Source organism: Condylura cristata, unplaced genomic scaffold (genome assembly GCF_000260355.1).
Source record: "Condylura cristata isolate star-nosed mole 26May11 unplaced genomic scaffold, ConCri1.0 scaffold00052, whole genome shotgun sequence".
Classification (NCBI taxonomy): Eukaryota; Metazoa; Chordata; class Mammalia; order Eulipotyphla; family Talpidae; genus Condylura; species Condylura cristata.
In genome coordinates, this window is record NW_004567153.1 from 1,172,871 (window position 1) to 1,194,354 (window position 21,484).

A 21,484-nucleotide genomic window follows, 5' to 3' on the forward strand; every position below is an offset into this window, starting at 1 on the left:
TTGAAAAGGGGACGGGGGCATGTACACCTAAAACGCACTCAGAAACATCTGGAGAAGAAACACAGCTAGCACACTTGCTTGTGGAAACCAATGACAGTTGACTGTTGTGCTCGACAGAAGGGCTGGGACCGGCCGTCCTGGTCTCAGTGCTGGGCCCACTGTTTACTAGCTTTATGATCTTCAGGAGATTTACCTAAGCCTTTGTGTTTAGCTGTGAAATAGGGTTAATAATAAACCTGTACCAACCTGCAGGTATAATCATGAGGATGAAAGCAATATTTCTGTAAGGTACCAACCAGCTGGGTGGATAATGGATTTTTATTGCACATCAGCTATCATCACTATTAGCAATAAACTTGCATTTTGATAATTTAGCGCTACACTGCAATCTCAGATCTGCAGTTGAAACAACAGTGAAATACTTTTTACCTCTCAGTTTGGAACAAAACTGAAAAAAATTGGTGGTACCCACTGGTGCTGAGGTCTGGAGACACTGATTGCATTGCTGGGGCAGAAATAAGGAATGAGCACCTTAATTCTGTAGGACAATTTGGCAATATGCATTAATGTTAAAAATGGAGGAACTTTCTGGCTCATTCATCTCCTAGAAATGTATCCCAAGGATAAGTATACATTGATGAATGCACAGAAATGTTTATCCCGGCTTTGTTTATATATAAGCAACAATTCAAAGGAAGTATAAATGTAGCAAATCCACAAGTCATACACTTTAAACTTACAGATGTTATGTGCCAATTATATCTCAATAAAAATATCCAGCTGGAATGTCCTTTCATGAGACTAGTTGATAAATTCTGCTTCAACCATATAATGGAATTCTGGTAAAGCAGTTTGAAAATTGCTAACAGTGGCTTCTAGATCTCTGCTCACTACCACAGCATGTAAATGGACAAAAAAGTGGGCCATAAAATAACATCTGTGTTATCTTTCCATATGTCTATTTACTTCTTAGGTCAGCTAAAGAAACAGGTTTGGATAGATGTGCTTTAAAATGTTCACATTCCTTCTTGGGAACTGATTGTTAGAATTAATTAATTGATAAGCATGTTCCTTTCAGTTTATTTTCTACTGAAAAGAAAAAGGAAAAAGATTAAAACATTGAGGACACAACTTTCTGATGAATTTATATGTATTTCATACTTATTACATGATACATTTTTCCCATAACTCAAAGAACTATTTGTAATTTACATCTTTATCTGTGGCAAAAATATTTAATCAAATCATATAGATCAAGATTTATGTAAGCTTTTCCTTAATGTTGGGCCGTGTTAAAAAATAACATTCATCTGAATAGGAGACTCATTTTGTTATTTGATTTCAGTGTGTCTATTGTCTGTTATCTTTTTAATCGGAAAGAAAAGTAAAGATCTCTTTCTGGGTCCTCTTAAGAGCCTACCGTAAACAGAGATCAAGGTGTTGATTTTGCTTTTGTAGACTGACTTGGAGTTATGTTCCAAGAACATATCATCATAGCCTTCTTCCTTTTCTTTTTTCCTTGTTTGTCATTCAGAGCGGTGTTTCTTCATTCTTGCATCTATGACTCATGCACGAAGACATGAGAACCAGTGTTTTGCAAGACTCTTCCATGAAATGGAAAGAACACCCGGGCTTGCTCCAGTTGGGGGTGTACGTTGAAGGTTGCTTCGCTCTGTCAGTAATGAGGCTGAGTGCTTTTTCCTCTGCTCTGCGGGGTGGAATGAGCCTGAAAGAACCGGTCAGCACCAGATAGTCAGGTACTGTCAAATCCTAACCCTGGGGGGCTGATGACGCTTACCAAAACACACTGGAAATTGCTTTAGCTGCGTTGCTTAAATCACTGCAATAGAAAGATTCCTGAGGCGTCAGGTGGGTGTTGTGGCTCAGTTGCTACCCAGAGTAGCTGGCGGGGAAACCACATGATGTCTTGGGGGTTCTGTAACCTCCCTGGCCCCCAAAGGCTCCAGAAAGACCTGATTTGCATCTCTCTCTTTCCTGAACTTCTCATCATAAACCAGAATTTCCATCTAAACCAGAATTTCAAGATGGACGTCGTCAGCAAACACTGTACAATGTTTAGCAAATGTTTTTCCACCTGAACTGCATACAGTCCGTTGAAATAGGTGGATCTTGTTCATTTCACAAAGGAGGAAAGGGCCCAGAGAGATTATGTGTAGTGGCTGGAACTAACTCACCTCTGGGTCCTCTCTCCTCCATGCTCTGCAAGCCCTTCTCCCTGGACTTTGAGGGTCTTCAAAGCCATTGTTGCGGTTCTATGGACTATTCTGAATTCATCTCCTAATTGAGATGCACAATATTATTTAGAGACTAGAGGTGCAGAAGCTGAGAGCTCACTAGAGAGAGAGTGGGGAGCAAGGCAGGTGGATTTATTGAAATACACTATTGAGGGGAGCAGCGAGCAAGGTAAGAGAGGTCTGCTGCCTTTTTAGTGACAGCGCTGAGGCTTACCCTCTAGGCCATCAGGGACGCCTCAGGTGCACAGTTATAAATTGTGATCACACATGCCTAGCCCGATGACCGAAGCAGACACTTTAAGAAGCAAAACCTAACCTTACAACAGTCACAGTGTACTCGACAACTCAGGCATTTTTGAGTCTTCATTACATTACATGCTAAATTAAAAAAAAAAAAAAAAAGGGAAAGGTGGCCAAGACCCAGTGTCTGCACGTGCTGCACCGTGGAGGAGGCTGTCTGGCTGTGTGGCCCCTGGGCACAGCCTGGGCTAGTCGGGTAGATGCCTTGTGCACACAGGCACAGACAGGTGGCCTGGCCTGTTGGAGAGCAGAGCTAGAGCAGAGGGACTAGGCTCACTGTGGGTGACCGCTGCACAAGTTAAGGGTGTTGAGCCCTCCCTGGTGGTGCAGCGGTGGGAGCGCTGCACTGCAAAGCTAAGTCAAGCCGTGGCCCCTTCACTGTGAGTTCCATCCCCGGTCTGGAGATGACCCATGTGGTGTGCAGGACTCTCCAGTCTCACCCGCTGCTCCCCTCAGCAGTGTACTTGGTCGTTCTGCCTGTTCTGCACCCCACTCTGTTTCTGATGAGTCCTTGCTGCCCCTGCACCTCTGGCCTGTACCCCAGCTCTTTATGCACAAATAAATAAATAAACAATATCTTAAAAAAAAAATTAGAAGGTGTCTGGGACAAGGTGATGATGTGGCCACACTGGGAAGGTTGATGTCCAACTTTTGCCTCCTTCCCAGTTTCTGGTGAGGCTAGCCTGTCCCTGGGGAGAAAATGGAAGCAATGCAGTTCTCTGTTCTCCTGCCCAGTCTAGGGCTTTCCCTCCATCCGCTACCTCCACTACAGAAGATCCAGCTCGGGCCACATTCCCCTAGTGGTCCGCTCGGGGCTCTCTGCAGGAGGAAAGGGTGAGGCGCGGCCAGGGGGCAGGGTCCCGGAGCTGCATTCCCAGAGAGGCACCATCAGGCTCCCAGTGGGCGCCGTCCCCGCATGGTCCTCACGCTTCCAGGGTCAAGGCTGCCTCTGAGATGTGATGAGCACCGTGGGCCTTTTCCTTATAAAAACACACAAATGTTACCTCAGTCAGCAAAAGTGAAACACACGTTGGCGTCACAGTCATTTTTATTTCCATGTACTTTTCTAAACATGTTGGGGCCCCTCTAAATTTGGATTTAAATTCCAGGTTGACTGGGCGATCTTGTGCAAATAACTTCTGCTCTAGAAGCATCCATGCCCTTACCAGCACAACGTGAGGATTATTAGTCCAAAGGGTTTGGGGCAGGTGTTGAGCTTAATGTGTGTAGTCCCATATATTACAAGATAGGTATTCAAGGAGTGTCTGTTTTTTTCAGTTGGTCACTTGGTAGCAAAGATAGGAGTGATATGGCTGAAGGCTGTGTTGGTAGCCTTCTGGTTATGGAGACATGCTGGGGTCATAGTCCCACCTTTTGCTATTCTGTTCTGTCACCTGGTGCGCATGCACCAGGCAGTAGAAACATCCCTGCACTGCTGTGCTTCTCCCCCTCCTTCTGTCACTCATCTGTAAGTTAACAGCCCCTTAATTAAACTTGTTAAATGATAAAACCTATCCCCTTCTCTTGGAATCACTGCAGTCAACTTGGAATGCTGAACTTCCTGCAAAATCAGCACCACCAGCATCTTTCTGAATTACAGGCTGTCTACTTGACCAGCTTTCCATGGCTGCTAGTCATCTTCTGGACAAAATCAAACTCTCCCCCAGGCCCCCCATGTCCTGAGGCCTAGCTCTATGTCCAGTCTTCCCCAACTCATCCCCATTTTGGAAAAATCAAATGATTCCCCAAACATGCTACATGCTCTCTCCTTGGTTCCACTAGTGGGTTTTTCCTATAGCCTGAAAAGCCCTTCTGATTCCTAGCTAAACACTTTTCCTGCCAGATCATACCTCAGGTAAGCTATACTGATAGCAACTGATGCTGTTTGCATCAACCCTACCTCTTCACACTCTGGATTCAGTAATTCCTCCTCCATCTTCCCCCAATGACTCAATCCATCCATCCATCTATCCATCCATCTGTCCGTCCGTTCGTCCGTCCGTCCGTCCGTCCGTCCGTCTGTCCGTCCATCCGTCCATCCATCCATCCATCTGTCCTTCCATCTTTCCATCCATCTTTCCATCTGTCCATCCAGCCATCCAGCCATCTAGCCATCTGTCCGTCCATCCATCTGTCCGTCTGTCCTTCCGTCCTTCCGTCCATCCATCTGTCCATCCATCTGTCCACCTGTCCACCCTATCCATCTCTGTGTTCCTCCTCTGTGCTCCTGTAGGAACTTGCTTACTGACATGCTTGTTACACTGTAGTGTCAGATATTGGTCTGTTTTCCTCACTGAACAGTGAGTTCCTGAAAAAAAATTGTGTTTATATGAGAATGTGTGTATGCATGAGTGTATGTGTGTCCCTTCAGCTCCTAACATAGGGACAGACTCAACAAAAGGTCGTGAAAGAAGGAATGAAAGAAAGGTGTTCTGGAAGTCCATCCTCTCAAAATAACCTATCAATAACCTACCAGGAATGATTGGCTTTGCATTTTTACAGTTTGAATCACAGACTCATTAGGGAAAACTTTTAAAGGTACATCATATCCAGTTGCCAAGGGGTCCTCAGGGGGGACCCTAAGCCCACGGCTCTAAAGGAACTATTTTTAGCAAGTCTGTCAATCTGTTGTTGAAAGATCTTGTTTCCTTGTGGTCACAAAAGTATTCAGTGCAATATCTGTCTTCTGTTAAGAACAACCATGTAATGATTAAAGAGAATAACCTTCATGCTTTTGGAGAATGTGCTAAACCAGTTCTGTCAAAATACAACCAGAGTGCTGGTGATTATATTTAGAGTTGAACGCGAGGGACAGAGAAGGGAGAGAGGGAAACGTCTCCAAATTAATTGTTGAGTTGAATTCCCAGAGGGCAGAAACTGGAGGCTTATTTTACTTAGTGTATTACAGCTAAGCTACCAAAGGCTATTTCTGCAAAGCACCTAGTCCTTGTGAGCTCCAAGCAGTCCTAGTAAGGAAAGGCCTCTATATGTGGGTAGCATTGGCCGGTGGGTGTGTTGACGTCCTCACCAGTGGGCCGAAGAGGAGATTGGCTCCCCCCAGGGCAGGGGCTCTTCTCTAGGAGAACAGCTCCCTCACTACCAACCAGACTCAGGGTGTGAGGGGTCATCATGGAGGTGAAGCCCAACAGGCAGTGAGGGCCCCAGCTATGGATGAAGAGGGCTTGGCAATTACATACTGAAGCCCAGACCCGGGGTGGAGTGGCAGCTTCTGAACGAAAAGATTGTGGTTCATGTTCTGGGATTGACTCCTTGATGGTCAGCGTTTGAGCTCAAATTAAGAAGACTGAGGTTCGATACCAGCTCTGTACTCAAGGCCCGACAACTTTGACACAATGTAGTTTCCCTGTCTTTGAAATGGGGGTAATAACAGGAGTAAATGAGTAGAATGATGGTGTGAATTAAAGGGTGAGGGACATGCTCACAGACCTTCTGGAAGAGCTAGCGTTCAGCTGTCTGCCCCAGCCTAACTGTGTGAGCAGAGGAAGGAGGCCCGCAGGGACCAAAGGCGCAGAGCTTTGCTTCATTTGCATGGACAGCAAGCAAGCCGCTGGGCATCCCCACGAAGGCACGCACAGAAGCAGGTATGGATGCGCATGCTTGTCTGCCCTGCATGCTGGTCACTGCTGCTCGCATGCAGAGGACCTGGCCAAAGGGTATTTCAGTGGCTCTGTGAGCAGCATTATAATTGCAACTTTAAAACTGAATTGTTTAAGGGGTGACAACTGAACTGGGGGAATGGATGGAGGGGATCAAGATGTACAAATGTCCAGTTGTAAAATAACTAAGTCACAAGGATGTAGGCTAGACAGCAGGTCCTGGGCAATAATCCAGTATTGCAAATTTGAAAAATTGCCTAGATGGGAAATAGACGTAAGATAGTGATCATTTTGTGTTGTATACAGATGGCACATTATACTGCACACCTGAAATTAATTTATTGTTGTATATTATATGGCAATATGAATAAAACTAGATTACTGAAGGAACAGTGAGAACCCTTGTTTTCATCAGGAATTCAATCATCAATCACCTAATTGCAACACTGCTGGATCCTTGCCCCTACATGGTCTGGGAGGCAGGAAACCGTGGTCTTCCTCAGTTAGCCTTAATCACCTTGGCCTTGACCAAGCCCCCCATCCCAGGGCCTCACCTGAAAAATGAAGTCATTGGGGCATAATTTCAAAACCCCTTCTAAAACCAAAATTCTATGACTTCGAGATTTAATACTGGTCAACCCAATATGATCACATAAGTTATTTAATGGTTACACAGTTTATTTTCATGCTCACACGATTCAGTTATTCTTTAGATAGTTTCCATAAACAGATACAAATAAGTGGCTTTTTAGGCATGAGCGAATACTGCCACAGGCGCACAGGTAAATTTCATTGACTGACTCCATCATGCAAACGTCTGCTGTGGACTATCAATGACAGGAGTGCAGCAGCATCCAAAGGTTGAAAGGCTGAGGACGGAGTTCAGAGTTAGGACAGGGAGTGGTCAGTGCCAAAATGTCTTCACCTGGTACAGGAGAAATGTCAACAAAATGCCTCTGACAGTAGCTTGCCATCTACTTGATAGGAATTGAGCTTAGAAGGAGGGCATTCCAATTTTCTACTCATCTTTCTGTGATTGCAAGCTTTTAGAGAAAGGAGGGAAAAGGAGACTAAAATAGGAATAGTTAGAGAACATGACTTCTACATAGTGAATTTGGTGTTTTTTTTTTTAAGATTTATTTATGCATACAGAACTGGGGAACAAGCCAGAGGCGCAGGGGCGGTGAGAAGATTCACCAGAGACAGAGTGGGGAGCAGAACAGACAGATCAATGAAGTACACTGCTGAGGGGAGCAGCGGGCGGGTCAGGAGAGGTCTGCTGCGCCATGTGGTCACCTCCGAGGCGGGGATTGAACTCATGTTGAAGTGGCTTTAGCTTCTTAGTGCTGTGCTTTAACCCGCTGCGCTACCAGGAAGGGCCCAATTTGGTGGATTTTTATTGGATCTTGATCCAGCAGTGATAATGGGATTCTTTGGGTGGCCGAGATGGTAGTGTTTTTGATCAGAACCAGAGAGCCTCTGTTTTGTCCCCCCTCCCACAACCCCTCTCGACACACCGTTCAACACCATGAAATGGGTATGGTGTGCAAGGTTACTGGGAAGAATGTTAGGTACCAACTCCATGGTACCTACACACTACTTGAAAAACTAAGTGTTATGTAAAAGTGCTCATTGTTCTTGGTAAAGGAATTACAGCATCAATCACCTAATTGCAACACTGCTGGATCCTTGCCCCTCCAATTAGCTGACTGTAGGTGCAATTAGTTTGCAAGAACAATTTTGTATCTAGGTGCAAATTTTCCCCCAAGTGCAAAGCAAAATGTGGGATATAGGAAAAGGAGGCCAAATTGTGTTTCTCTAGAATTTATCTAAATGTTTATGCTGCCTAGTCTGAGGCACCATTGTTTCCTGTCCCACTGTCATTCACACACATGACTTATTTAAGGTGTACTCTTTTTTTTTTTTTTAAAGATTTATTTATTTGTACATACAGAACTGGGGTGCAGGCCAGAGGCTCAGGGGTGGTGAGAGGCCCCACCAGAGACAGAGTGGAGAACAGAACAGGCAGATCGACGAAGCACACTCCTGAGGGGAGCAGCAGGCTGGTCAGGAGAGGTCTGCCGCACCATGGGGTCACCTCCGGGGCGGTGGGGATCGAACTCATGCGGAAGCGGCCCCAGACTCTCAGTCTGCTCTAACCCGCTGCGCCACCAGGGAGGGCCGGTGTACTCTTATTTATGTCATAATCTCTGAAGCCTCTTACATCTGGGAAATTTTCAAACTCCAAAGCCTAAAAGCAAAGCAGCGAGAAGAGGTGGTACCCACGTGTGGACATCTTCAGGGTCCCCATTTGCTCCTTGAACGGCCAGGTTGAAGGCTAGATGGTCTGGCTAGAGGCAGGGTCTGCAGTGAGGGGAAGGGTCAGCTTTCTTAACAGGCAGGCTGAGGAAGACTTGCTTGGGCCCTGTGGGGAAGAAACATCCGCCCCCAGGACATTCGGTGTCATGGATGGTGGTGGAGGCCGGGCTGTGCTCAGAATGTGGTTCTGATATGGATGTTGGTGAATCTTTGGTAAAAAGTAAACGTGAACAAGGAAGATCTGATGCGAGCGATTTCTCTGTGGGAGCAGTTTTCAAAGATGGAGGAATATCCCCTTAATTATTTTGTGTTACTTGCAATGTAATGTCTATAGACCGGGGATTTTTTCAAGTTTATTAAAAAGACAAGAAGTAACAAGTGTTGGCAAGAGTATGGAAAAAGAAGGGAAGCCTTGTGCGCTGTTGGTAAGGATGCAAATTGGTATCATAGAAAATAGGAGGGAGGGTCCTCAGAAAATTAAAAATAGAACTACTGTGTGATTTAGCAATTCCATTTCTGAGCTTTTATTCAAAGGAAACAAAATATGAATCTGAAAAGTTATCTTCCCCATATTCGCTGCAGTATTATTTATGATAACCAAGATATAGATGTGACCTAAATGTCCATCAGCAAGTGATGGATAAAGAAAATGTGGTAAATAGCCGTGCAACCCGTGAAAATGTTCCGGTCAGTGATGGACACTATATGTGAATGTGGTCCCAATAACGTATGTCTAAGGCCCTGGTGTGATGAAGGTTATTCCATCCATTGGGTAGTTGCACTACCCAGTGACATTAACAGAATGCTAAAACAGTAATGGCGCATTTCTTAGAACATATCTCTGCTGTTAAGGGACAAATGAGTGTGTGCTTGTGAGTCTGCACACAATGGAATGTTATTCGGCCACAAAAGGAAATCTTGTCATTTGCAACAAGGTGGATGGAATTTGAAAGCATTATGCTGTGTGAAATAAGGCAAAGACAAATGCCGTGTACTATCACCTACATATGGAATTAAAACAAAACTAAATTAAACAAAAAACAAAAACAAAGTTGTAGATAAAGAGAACAAATTGGTGGTCTGTGGAAATGGGTGAAGGAATGAAGGTGGTCAAAACTTTTAATTATAAAAAATAAATCCTGGTGACTCTTTTTTTAATTTAAAATGTACAACAGAGTGACTTTAATATTGTGTATTGGAAAGATATAAGAAGAGTAGATCTTAAATGTTTTCATTACAGGGAAAAAAAATGAAGCTTAATCTATAGTATTAATATTTTTTTATCACTTTAAGTTTAGACAGTCACCTAAACAACAAATTAAGCCCTGACTTGAAGTGTATGCCATTTCCATGGTGTAAATGCTCCCACTGTGGTGATCTCAAATTAACAGTTGTTCCACAACCAGCTCATAGATTCTTGAAAATTTAACAATTGGTTCTGGCACATCACAGATACTGGCTAGAACTTAAACCTGGTAGGAACTAGTGAAAGCCAGTATTGTAGTTTCTATTATTTGAAAGAAACACGGAGATTTGGAAACAGTGAGAAATATTGTGGGGATCAGAGAGGGAAAAAACATTGCACACATGGCCTTTTAAAGGAAAACCATACCCCTCATAAAGGATAATCAGATACGTGAAAATGGAAAGAAATTCCAGAATTGTATTGAACTTGGTGATAGCCAAGGATATGGGGAGGCTTAGTTAGCCCTTCTGAGGCTGCTGGTCCCAGGTTTTCCAGAATGTTTGATAGAAGCACATGCTCTGTGTACCCTAGGAAGGAACTGATTTTATCTGTACCTTGGAGATGCAAAAATTGAGGAGCACTGGATTATTTGATCTTAAAGATGAGATGTTATTATTTTAGCCTGTCTTAGGCTATCTTTGTTAACAAGGGAAAACACCAAGTTTCTGCTAATGGAAGACCCATCTTTAAGATAAAATATGCTGCTTACAGTGCTTGACACAAAATGCGTCATCGAGAAGCTCTGGTCCCTCATAGGCCTGCCTGTTGCTTTGCCTTGTTACATGGTGGTGTAAAGTTGCTCCTTACTGGACAGAAATACTATAGAGCTTGTGAGACTCGGAGAAGCTTGTGGTGGAATTGTGTCCACTTATGTGGCTCATAAGGTAAACACTGAACTTAAGATATTGAGGGAAACCAAGTCCTCGAATAATGTTGCTTGGTCCTCTATCAGCTGGGATTTCTGTTTTCTTATCAACGTTAAAACAAGATGATGTTGAATGAAGCAAGTGATTTTATTCAAGCATCTGCTATACTTTTTTTATGTATGAAACTGACTCAACTGGAAAATGGTTGACCTCCCCTCTCTTTGCTTGAAAAATGCCCACATATTCATCGACCCCACACGCGCGCACACGACATGTTGGGTTTAATTCAATACAGTTAACCTCATTCAGTATACTTAAGTGAAATAAATAACTTGGTTTCCTTTGTTCTTGGAGAAAAGAGAAAGATCAGCATGTCCGATCACCCCATTTCCTCTCCTTATATTTAGGGTTCAGGCTGTGCATCCTGCAGCTCACTGAATTTCAAGGACAAGGAAGCAGACTCTGGATGGACCCCAAACAGGCCCCGGCCCTAAATGTTGTGGAATATTCTGTGCCTCTCCACTTTTAGAGGCACCTTGGCATTTAAGAGGCTTAATACCCCCTTAAATCAATACATCCTCTTCCCTCCAGACAATGCTGCAAAAATGATTTCTATTTTACTAAAATGAAACTCCATTTCTGCTTGACCTATTCTTTAAGATTTCTGGATTCTGGAATAAGGAAGCTTATATCAGAGGTGAGTTCAAGCCTCAAGTTCAAGTGCTAGCTAGACAGATGGGCAGATGCAGCCTGAGGGGCAGAGGCGAGTCTGGGCTTGAGCAGGCGGCCGGCCTGGGCTCCCGGGGTGCAGCTGGCTTGTGCTTGCCAACCCCGGCAGGGCTGGTGTGTACAGTTGAGCGGGTGGGCGTGTGTGTGTGTGTGAGGTGTGAGCATGCGTGATGCGTCTGGGTGTGTCTGTGTGTGCAAGTGGATGTGAGTGCATCTGAGTATGTATGTGAGGGTGCCTGTGTGAGCAATGTGTCCGGTGTATGAGTTTGAGTGTATGCATGACTCTGAGTGTGTGTGTGTCTGAGTCTGAGTGTGTGTGACTGTGTCTGAGTGTTTAGGTGTGTGTGTGTGTGTGCGAGAGAGCCAGACTTCCTCTTTCCTCACTGTGTGTGGAGAACTGCTCTGTGGGGAGCTGTGTCCCTGGGCAGGGCAGCGGCTGGGGCTGGGCAGGGCCAGCTGAGGTCAGGCTGGGGGATGAAGATGGCTCTGTCCTACCTGAGGGGCTGAGGGGTGTTTGTCCTGTGCCGAGCTCGCCTCAGCAGGGCAACTGCGGCTTTTGAACCCACCATGATTTTCTTTCCCCAGGCTCTGTAGCCTTGGGGAGGCCTCTCTTGACATTTCACCCTAAATAGCTTCAGACCGGCCTGTTTTTATCCTTTCAAAATTCCTTTTTGGTGCAACTCGCCGTGAGCTCTTTACTGCTTCGTGTACTCACAACGGTAGTTTTTATAGAGGCCCTGATTTTCAGAGGCATACATGCTGCCTATTTAGCTAATGGGCCAGACAATGACTAAGAAGCAAATTACATAAAGATTATTACATGGACTTAGTGTGTGTTCTGGCCCTCTGACTCACCAGGAAACTTGTTTGTGTTGTGTTTATGGGCAGAGGTGTTTAAAAAAAGTACTTTGTCGAGAAAGAATCATACAGTCTGCCACTCACAGGAATCCCATGCCAGGCTGGGAGCTTCCAGAGCCCCAGACCATGCTGAACAGTCGGGGAAGCAGCAGAGTATGTTCTGGAAGCTGGGAAGCTGTCCCCGCCACTTAGCACCTCACCACTGCCTCGTCCTGCCATCAGGAGGTCTATCCCAGGCTTCCAGAGAAACTACCCCTTGGGAAGTAACCCTGCTTCCCACAAGGGGCAAGTGAGGCAGGGTGACCTTGTTTTTGTTCTTTTTAATTATTAAATTTTTTTCTTACATCATTGTAGTCCCCACCATGTCGCCCGAGAACCATCACCATAGCATCTTGTACCCTTCCCTCCCCTGTCTGACCCCCTTCCTCCCCCTCCCTTGCCGTATGCCTCAGGGCTGTGTTCAGCTTGCTAGGCTTGACTTTTTCTGGACCTTTGTTGTTTCTCTGTATCCCTCATACAAGGGAGACCATCTGGCACTTAGCTTTCTCCTTGTGGCTGACTGCACTGCACAGCATCCCTTTCAGCGGCATCCAGGTTCCTGCAAGTGGCATGAGTTTGTCTTTTTGATTGCTGAGTAACACTCCATTGTGTAAATATCCCACAACTTTTTCACCCATTCTCTATTTTGTGGCTTCTTCACTGTTTCCATATCTTGGCTATTGTAAATAGTACTGCAATAAACACCAGGGTGCAGGTTTCCTGTCAAATTAGTATTTTTGTGTGGGCTGGCATTTGGCTTACCTGTGACCAAGAGTGGAAAGAAAGCTGCTTTGCAATGCTGAGAAGATAGAGAATTGTGAGTGGCTCCTTGGAGGGAGTATTTCGTTTGAAATAAGAGTTGGAGCTATTTTTGCAAAGCATGGTAAAGAGGAAAGAACACATAGCATGGACTCAGTCACCCCATCCATTCTAAGCCCACAGCTGAGTTGCAATACACACATTCACGGTTATGCAATTGTCCCCACTGTGGTCTCCAGAACAGTTTTCCTCTTGCAAAACTGAAACCCCGCGTCGATAAAGTGCCAACCGCTGCTGGTCCTTCCCTCAGGCCGTGGCAACACGGGGCTCTTCATCTCTAAGGACTCTGCTTCCCCGGACTGAGTCTCAGTGGAATTGCACAGTGTTTGTCCTCCGGCCACTGGCACATCTCATGTGATATAATGTCCTCCCGGTGCATCCGCATTGTGTCATGTAGCGCAACTTCCCTCCTTCTGAGACTGACAGGAAGCCCAGAGTCGTGCTGTGTTCTGTTTGCCCACTTACGCTTCTGTGTACGGACACTTGGGTGGTGGGTGGCATGTGTGTGTGTGGGGGTGGGTGACACATTCGTATTCCTAGCGTTTGATTTTTTTTCTTCAGTGGTTTGATGCAGCCGTTTGGACCAGGAGGTCAGGCTGAAGAGGCCTTTGTGCTCAGCTTTGCTTGACAGCACTACCTTTAGGAAAGACACTCCTACTTTATGTCCAGCCCATTCAACTCCAGGCTCTCTTAAAAGTGCAAGACAATTGGCTTTTCAGGTCTTTACTGGTAGTTCTGGTTCCAGCGTAAAAGTTAATATCACCACTGGCGGTTTCTTTTGCCCTCCAACTCATGGTTTGGATGGTGGAGGGGTGATAAAGGTAAAATGATTAAGGGAGGGGCCCTCTGGCAGCCAGAGGACAAAGGTGGTTAATGACTGACCAGGAAAGGGAAGTATTTCCAGCTCAGCTGCAGTGTGTTTTCGTCATGCTCTGTGGCACCTATGTGGGGAGTCAGTCTACGATCCTGGGGACCAAGATCCCCGACCCATTGCCTCTGCTGAGCATTTCAAGGGTCACAGTGACAAAGACTTCTGTGCAGAGAAATGTCTGCATTGGGAAAGTCTTTGTGATGGTAGAAACTGAGGGAGACATTTCAGCGCTACTCGTCTTGAGGCCAGGCTGAGGGGTGAGAGCTGGGGCTTGGTGCATCCACTAATGCCTACGAGAGAAAAGCTTTCTTGGCAGCTTGGCGGTCTACTAGCCTTCCTGAGGATTTCTTTTCTGTAGGCTGACAATGAAATGGACCTCTGCAGCTTCTAAGCCAGTCCGTGAACCAGCTTCATCTTTAGGAATGGGAAAAGGCAGTCTGGGCTTTGTGTAAAGCTGGCACTGTCTACAGTGGAAAATCCCTTGGATTCTACCTACTTCAGCTCCCTAGCAGCAGACTCCCCTCATCCAGAGAGAGGCTGGAAATGTACATCCTTCTAAAACTAAACTTCTTAAGAAGGTAGTTCGGCCCTCCCTGGTGGCGCAGCGGGTTAAAGCATAGCACTGAGAATCTGGAGCCGCTTCAGCATGAGTTCGATCCCTGGGGTGACCACAGGGTGCGGCAGATCTCTCCTGACCCGCCCGCTGCTCCTCTCAGCAGGGTACTTTGTTGATCTGCCTGTTCTGCTCCCCACTCTGTCTCTGGTGAAGCCTCTCGCCGCCCCTGAGCCTCTGGCCTGTACCCCAGTTCTGTATGCACAAATAAATAAATCTTTAAAAAAAAAAAAAAGGAAGGTAGTTCACAGGAATTCAGAGAAAAAATAGATTCAGACACAAGTTTTGAAGTTCTGAGCATACAAAGAGTACTTTCCTGAGGTAGGACTTCTTATGCCATTCACTCACTCACTCACTCATTCACTCATTCACTCATTCACTCACTGTCTTGTATACCATGTTCATTGAGTGGTGGTCATGTGTCAGACTTTGTATTAGTTCCTGGGAATACAGTGCAAAGTCAGAAAGGTGTGTTCTTTGCCCTTGTGGAGATTAAAGTCTGGTGGAGCTTTGAAAATGCTAATTTGAAAGAGGGAGATAAAGTGGCCAAGGTCCTCAGACACACTTAACAATGAGACCCTCTTTCGGAGCACATTTTGTAACATGTGTTTGGTTTGGTGGGAGTCACACTGGGAAATATTTATACCAAGGAATACCAAGGGAAGGAAAAGCACTGAGCTTTCATATTAACAGCCGCCCATGATTACCACTGGTACCATTTCTTCCAGTTCTCACTGCCATTCAAGTCAGAAATACCTCGATCTTACAAGTAACAAGACTAGATCTCAGAGTCCCTACATGGCGGTCTGAGGTCACCTGACTGAGAGGAAGGCGAGGGAAGTTTGGAGTCCACGTCTGAGTGGTCTTACTGCATAGCTTTTCTGTCCTCCCTCACGGTTTCTCTCCTGACAGTTCTTTATCTTGGGTTAAAGAAACATAACCGTGTAGGGCCTTCCCGGTGGCCCAGGGCTTCGATCTCAAGCTGTCACCAACATGGCCTGAGTTCCATCCCCAGCCAGGAAACTGACCTGAATGGCGCAGCAGCCCTCTCCTGACCTCCCCGCTGCTCCCCTCAGGGTGTGTTTCCTTCGAGCCCCCGTTCTGCTCCTCACTCTGTCTCTGCTGAATTCTGTCAGCCCCCCACATCTTTTTGGCCAGCATCCTAGTTTATCTATGAAATGAAAAAAAAGAAACACGCTTCTCAGCCCTGACCTTCTGCTAATTAACCAGGCAGTTTTGATCCAGTCCTTCAAGCACTTGGAGTTTGAGTATTGAAACCTCTCGGACGTGCCACTTCCCCGCCTCCCGGGATCAGCCGCAGCAGCGCCCTGTGCCCGCCTGTGCCCGCCCTGTGCCGTGCTGTGTGCGCAGGGCTGTGACGGGCTCCCGCACCCAGCGCTGCCTGCTGGCATGCCGCAGAGGCCGACTGCACCGCATTGACACGGATACAGACAAGCCTGGATGTCATGCTTGGTCTCCTTGAGGGCAGCTGCAAGCAGTGTTTCTTTAAGAATTCTCTAAGGAGGAGCCTCTCTTAAATAGCTCCCTCTGAAAGTGACTTCAGTCCTCAGAAATACTTGTGAAAGGAATTTTTTTTAAGAGCAGTAACACCTGGAGGCTCATTTATCACTGTCTCTGTCCACTGGAGATCCCACCTACAGACTGAAGAATGATGGTAAAAATAATATTTATGCAATAAACCGCTGGAAAAATGTGAAAGGGGCCCCTCTGTGTTGGAGGCAGAGATTACTGACCTATTTGTAATGATTTTAAATGGCCTCTGACCAGGCAGATTTGTGGCTTTGCAAACACAGAGGGCTCTTACATCACTATTTTTCTCTGGAGTCCAAACTGACAAATGACACATTAATTGATCCGTGGCCGGATTGCAGGCGCCATTGATTTTTATCTGTAGCTTGGGCAGAATGCTTGACTCTGTTGGGTCCCACCCAGGCGGCCCAAGAGCCAAGGGTTCCCTGAGCTGTGGTGGAGACGGGCAGGAGGGAGAGAGAACACAGGGAGCTGGGACTTGGACCAGGGGCACAGGAAGCCTGGGCTTTGCTTCAGGGCAGGAGGTAAAGAGTTTGGAAGATGGGGTAAGCCCCCCTGGAGAAGCAGAGCAGACGAGGCTGATGTCCAGCCTCCTTCTGGATCATCTACAGGCAGTGGCTCTGGGCCACCCTGCCAACTGTTCCATGAGCCCAGGTGGAAAAAAAGAAAAGGTTCACGGGCTGTGTACCCAGCTGTGTACCCAGGTGTGCACCCAGGTGTGCACCCAGCACAGCCCCAGGCAGCCAGTGCCCGGGGCCTTAGCGGTTGCTGGTGCTTTCAGGGGCAAACTTTTCCTTTCAGCTGGGTCAGAGATGGCAGCTGGGGCGCCAGGCATGCTTGTTGATATTTGCTGGAGTGCACAGCAGGAGTGGCCGAGTGGCCATGCGCACGTCTAGGTCACAGGGAGTGTCACTTTAGGGCAAGTCCATTGTCCTACTGAGAGTGCCCCTGGACTGGCGGGTCAAGGAAATGCTGCCAGCGCGCGATCCAGCAAGGCGTTTGGCACTCTCCCTCTGGGATGCTTGTGCGCAGGGTAAAAGTATGTGGCCCGAGGTCCTGTGATGAGCACTCTGTCAGAGGCTCTGTGATGATCTAGCAGCAGCTGGGCTTAGTGACCAGCAGCTCCACCTGACCTGCAGTGCCTCCTCACACTGACACCATCCAATATTTTTATTGCTCCTTCTGATGTATTTCACTTTGCGTTATCCTCTCCATCTCCATCCACATGGCTGAAATGGCATGGGTTTATCTTTTTTGATGGCCGAGTAATATTCTATTATATATAATGTACCATATATTCTTGATCCACTCATATATTTTTGGGTACTTTGGTTGTTTTTATATCTTGGCTGTTGTAAATGACATTTCAGTAAATGTGAGACTGCAGGTTTCCTTTTAAATTAGTGTTATGGGCCTTCCTGGTGCCATATGGGTTAAAGACAGCACAGTCAAGCTGTCACCAGAGATTGCAGCAGGAGTTTGAAACCCCCTGCGGGCCAGGGAACTGGACTGCATGGCATAGCAGACCTCCACTGTCTCGCCCACTGCTCCCCTCAGCAGTTTTTTCAGTAGATCTGTCTGTTCTGCTCCCCATTCATTTAAAAAGACAAGGACAAAACAGCCTGAGTACAGAGATGTGCTTCAAATGGGCTCACCCCTGCCTCAGGGGACCAAGTGCTCTAAAACTGGGCAAGCACTGAAATTTGGGTTCAGCTCCAAAGGCAGAAGCAGAGTCGGACTGGAAGCCAAGGCACTTGTTTACATGCAGGTGAGCTCACCCAAGGGGCCAGGCACACATCAGGTCCGCGCCTGGTGCAGTGTGGCCAGGGGCTGGCGGCTGGACTGGGCAGTCCCTGCTGACTCAGATTCTGCGAGTCCTATGAAGGGCCGGGAGCCTGCAAACTAGGTTCTAACCGCCAGCTTTGCTGCAAATGACCTTAGAGACCTTAAGCTAGTCATTTCAATTCATTAGATCTCATTTTTTCATCTCTGCCAAAATAAGAAGTTAGACAGGATCACCTCCCAAGGTTTCATCCATCCATTCTTCTTCTTCCATTTTGCCCTGTGTCAGGATCTGTTGGTGACCACCTTTTCCTCTCCTTCCCTTTCCAGGAAAGGGCTGAGGAATTTTATCTTGGCTGCCATTGGAGGGGGTGTACCCATGTGTTTTACTCTTAACCTGGGGTCCTTCTGATTAGGGTCTCTCTTGTCTTGCATTTTGAGGTCACTTGCAGCAGATCAGAGCAACTACCAAATTGGAGTACTTTTGCTGTAGTGGAGAGGTTGTGGTCCTAGAAAGCCTCTGGCAGGACTTAATTCAACAAGAATCATAAAAATGATTCTCTAAATGTTTTAAGAACATCTATAGAATGTTCTTTCTTTCTTTTGGTTGCCTTTCTTCCTTCAAGAGTCAATGGCCAACACTTAGTCCAGGGCCAGATTTTTGATTGTGCGCTGGGGCTGTTTCAACACCTACATCTGCAGTCAGCCTCTTCACATAGGCTGGTGGCTCTCACTAGCCTCACAGGGAAGCTGTGGCTACCAAATCTGGCCAGGTCTCGGTGACTTCATTGACGTCAGTGGTGCTAACGTGTCTCATAAATACTAAGTTTGGAAAAAAGTAGTCAGTTCAGACATCCAGTAGTTTAAAATCCAAGTTTATGTCCAAGGTGTGAACATAATTTGGATTGAAGAAAAAGCCCATTGGATGAACATATAGGAAGTGGGCAGGTGCGTATGTGTATGTGTCTGTGAGCCCCACCACACACGGCACACAGATGCCCACACACGGACGTCCTATGTGTACACTGGACCAGTGGCATGCCCTTGTGTGTGTACTTTCCTGGTCACATGTGCAAGTGTGTGTGCACGTGTGTACGTGCATGTGTGTGCATCGGGAGCGCATTTCCGCCTTAGCTTTACGTGTCCCCAGAGTACTGCTCGAGCAAGCTAAGTCCCCTGGAGAAGCTGGGCAAGGCTGACTGAGATGGCTGTGGGTTCAACCAGTGTGCCGTGGGAGAAGCCGATGACAAGTGCTCTGCCCTGAGCATCTGCCATGTATTTGTTGCAAAAATGCTTCTTCCTGGGCCCTCCCTGGTGGCGCAGCGGGTTACAGCACAGCACTAAGAGGCTTGAGTCACTTCCGCATGAGTTCCATCCCCGCCTGGCCCGGAGGAGATGCACATGGGCGGCAGACCTCTCCTGACCCGCCCGCTGCTCCCCTCAGCAGTGGACTTCGTGGATCTGCCTGTTCTTCACACCCCACTCTGTCTCTGGTGAATCCTCTCACTCTCCGCATCTCTGGCCTGTACCTCAGTTCTGTATGAATAAATAAATACATCTTTTTTTTTTTTAAATGCTTCTTCCTGAGGCTGCCACCCATGACCCAGTTGGGAATTAGGGACCAATTAGCCAGTATGAAAAAGTGTTTTAAAGACAATGACCTGGGCTAGCAAAACAAGGAGACTGAACCTGGACAGGTGGTAAAAAGAGCTGTCATCTTTGTGCAACTACAGAATACACAAAAGCCGAAGAAATTGGTGATGAACCGAAGGGTTTCTTGATTTGTAAGAAATCAACATTTTCCCCCTTATTTTTTGACTGCTCCGCTGCTGAACCAAGGACTCACTGATTCACTGTGAACGCTGTTAGTTGAGTGAGGGCAGGAGCATCACTAGCCTGAGCAATGGATATCTCGCGCCTGCCCACCCGCTCCCTGGGTCCCAAGCACCCCGTGAGCTCTGCCTTCAGAGGCTGCTGTTCAACCAGGAGCCGGGCTGAGCCCACCAGCTGCTTTCTGGATCTTGGGAAGGAGACTCGAAGGAAGCAGGAGTGTCAGCTCAGCATGGGGCTCCACAGCCAAGGGATTCCCATATGGCGCCTCAGCTGCTAGTGCCCTTGGCATTCTGTGATTCGTGCTTCGAAATGGGAAAAAAATACCCCCATCTCCCCAGGACATCTGTGATGGGCAGCTCTGGCTGGGACCTGGGTGCTTGAGCTCGGTGGGAAGATAGAGGGCCGCTGACAGCGGAGGCTGTACCTGGTCTCCCCTGCGTCCAGCAGCTTTGTGAATGTGGCACTGAATACTTGAGGGCTTCAGCGACTGGCTCTGGGCTGGCTTTGTCAGAGTTCTTTTGGACACTTGTGAAGAGGATGCTGGCTGGCCACTGACGCCGGAGCCCAAGGGAGAATGAGAAACCAGAAAGGGCACCTGAAAGCTGGACATGAGATTATCTGCTGTATCGAAATGTTCAAATAAACCTCTTAGCCATTCATCAGAGCTGTCAGCTTCCGTCACGCACATTCCTTTGGACGTCCTGCCCAGTTGGAGTAGGTGCATGGTTAGCAGTGTCTTCTGAAACTGCGCTGCGGAAGGCTGTGGCTCAGAGAGACTTGTGGGGAAGGGCTTCCTTGCTTCTCGGCTTTGGACTTGCACCAGGGCCTTGGGGGTCATGGAGAGGATGCTCGGAGGAGAGACACGGAGAAACTTGGAAGAGACAGTGGGTAAACTACACGGACAGGCTGACAACCGTGGTCTTTTGTCCCAGCTTTCTGGGACTCGCTTCAAAACTCCTTTCCTACGGTTCCCTGCCAGAGGCTTGTGGCAAGACTTCAGGCCTCAGTGGCCTCGTTTGGGTCAAACCTGATGGCTGGGCATTTACCCGAGAGGGGATGGGTAACTTTGGGTGTTGTACTGGAAACTATTATCTTTTCTCTTCTCCTCTTTATATGCACAATAATGCTATTAAAGTTTTTTACAGTAAAAGTCTGCTTTGTCTTTATGCACGTAGATGGCTGGACCCCATGAGAGCCTGCAAATTTGGGAAGCCCCAGTACCCCTCAGTTGCATGCTAACAGGGTTTGTAAATATCCATAGGTATTACAGCTGTCTACTAAGATCATATTACCTTCCCTGAGGTGCATCTTTCCTCATAAAACTTACCTTACTGGGTTGTTGTGAAGAGTAAATGAGATAATGCTTTGTAAACTGCAAAGCACCATGTCCACGTCAGCTAGTGTCTTATCTTGAGAGAGGAAAACTGACCTTGAGCAAAAGATATTATGGAGCTCTGAAAAAGATCCCCCCCGAATAATTTCTCTGTCCACAACACTAGCCCCCAGTTATAGGAAGATTAATATCTGCTAGGAATCTCTCTAGAGGCAAACCAATGGGGTCTCTTGGGAGGCGTTCTGTGGTTTTCTGCTAGTGAAAACAGAGAGGAAATGTAGCCCAGAAAGGAGTATGCAGGAGACCTGAGCATGTTTTTGGAGGTTGAACGTGGAGAAGAGTTGTAACCCTGAAAAAGCAGGAAGAAACTCTGACTAGACACAGGTTGTTTGGGTAGAAAGAACCCCACCCTATAGAGAGGGGAGTGTATCAAGCTCTCACAGGCTTTCTTGC

The 21,484-nt window shown here is 46.9% G+C and overlaps 1 long non-coding RNA gene across 1 annotated transcript in view; it reads left to right on the plus strand.

The window, feature by feature from the left end:
* Window positions 1-1,632: 1,632 nt before the first annotated feature.
* The window catches only part of LOC105854543, a 95,855-nt gene continuing 76,003 nt past the window's right edge, over window positions 1,633-21,484 (plus strand). Inside the window, exon 1 of the long non-coding RNA XR_001146193.1 lies at window positions 1,633-1,757. This is a non-coding gene — a long non-coding RNA (uncharacterized LOC105854543). The remainder of the gene's footprint in view (window positions 1,758-21,484) is intronic.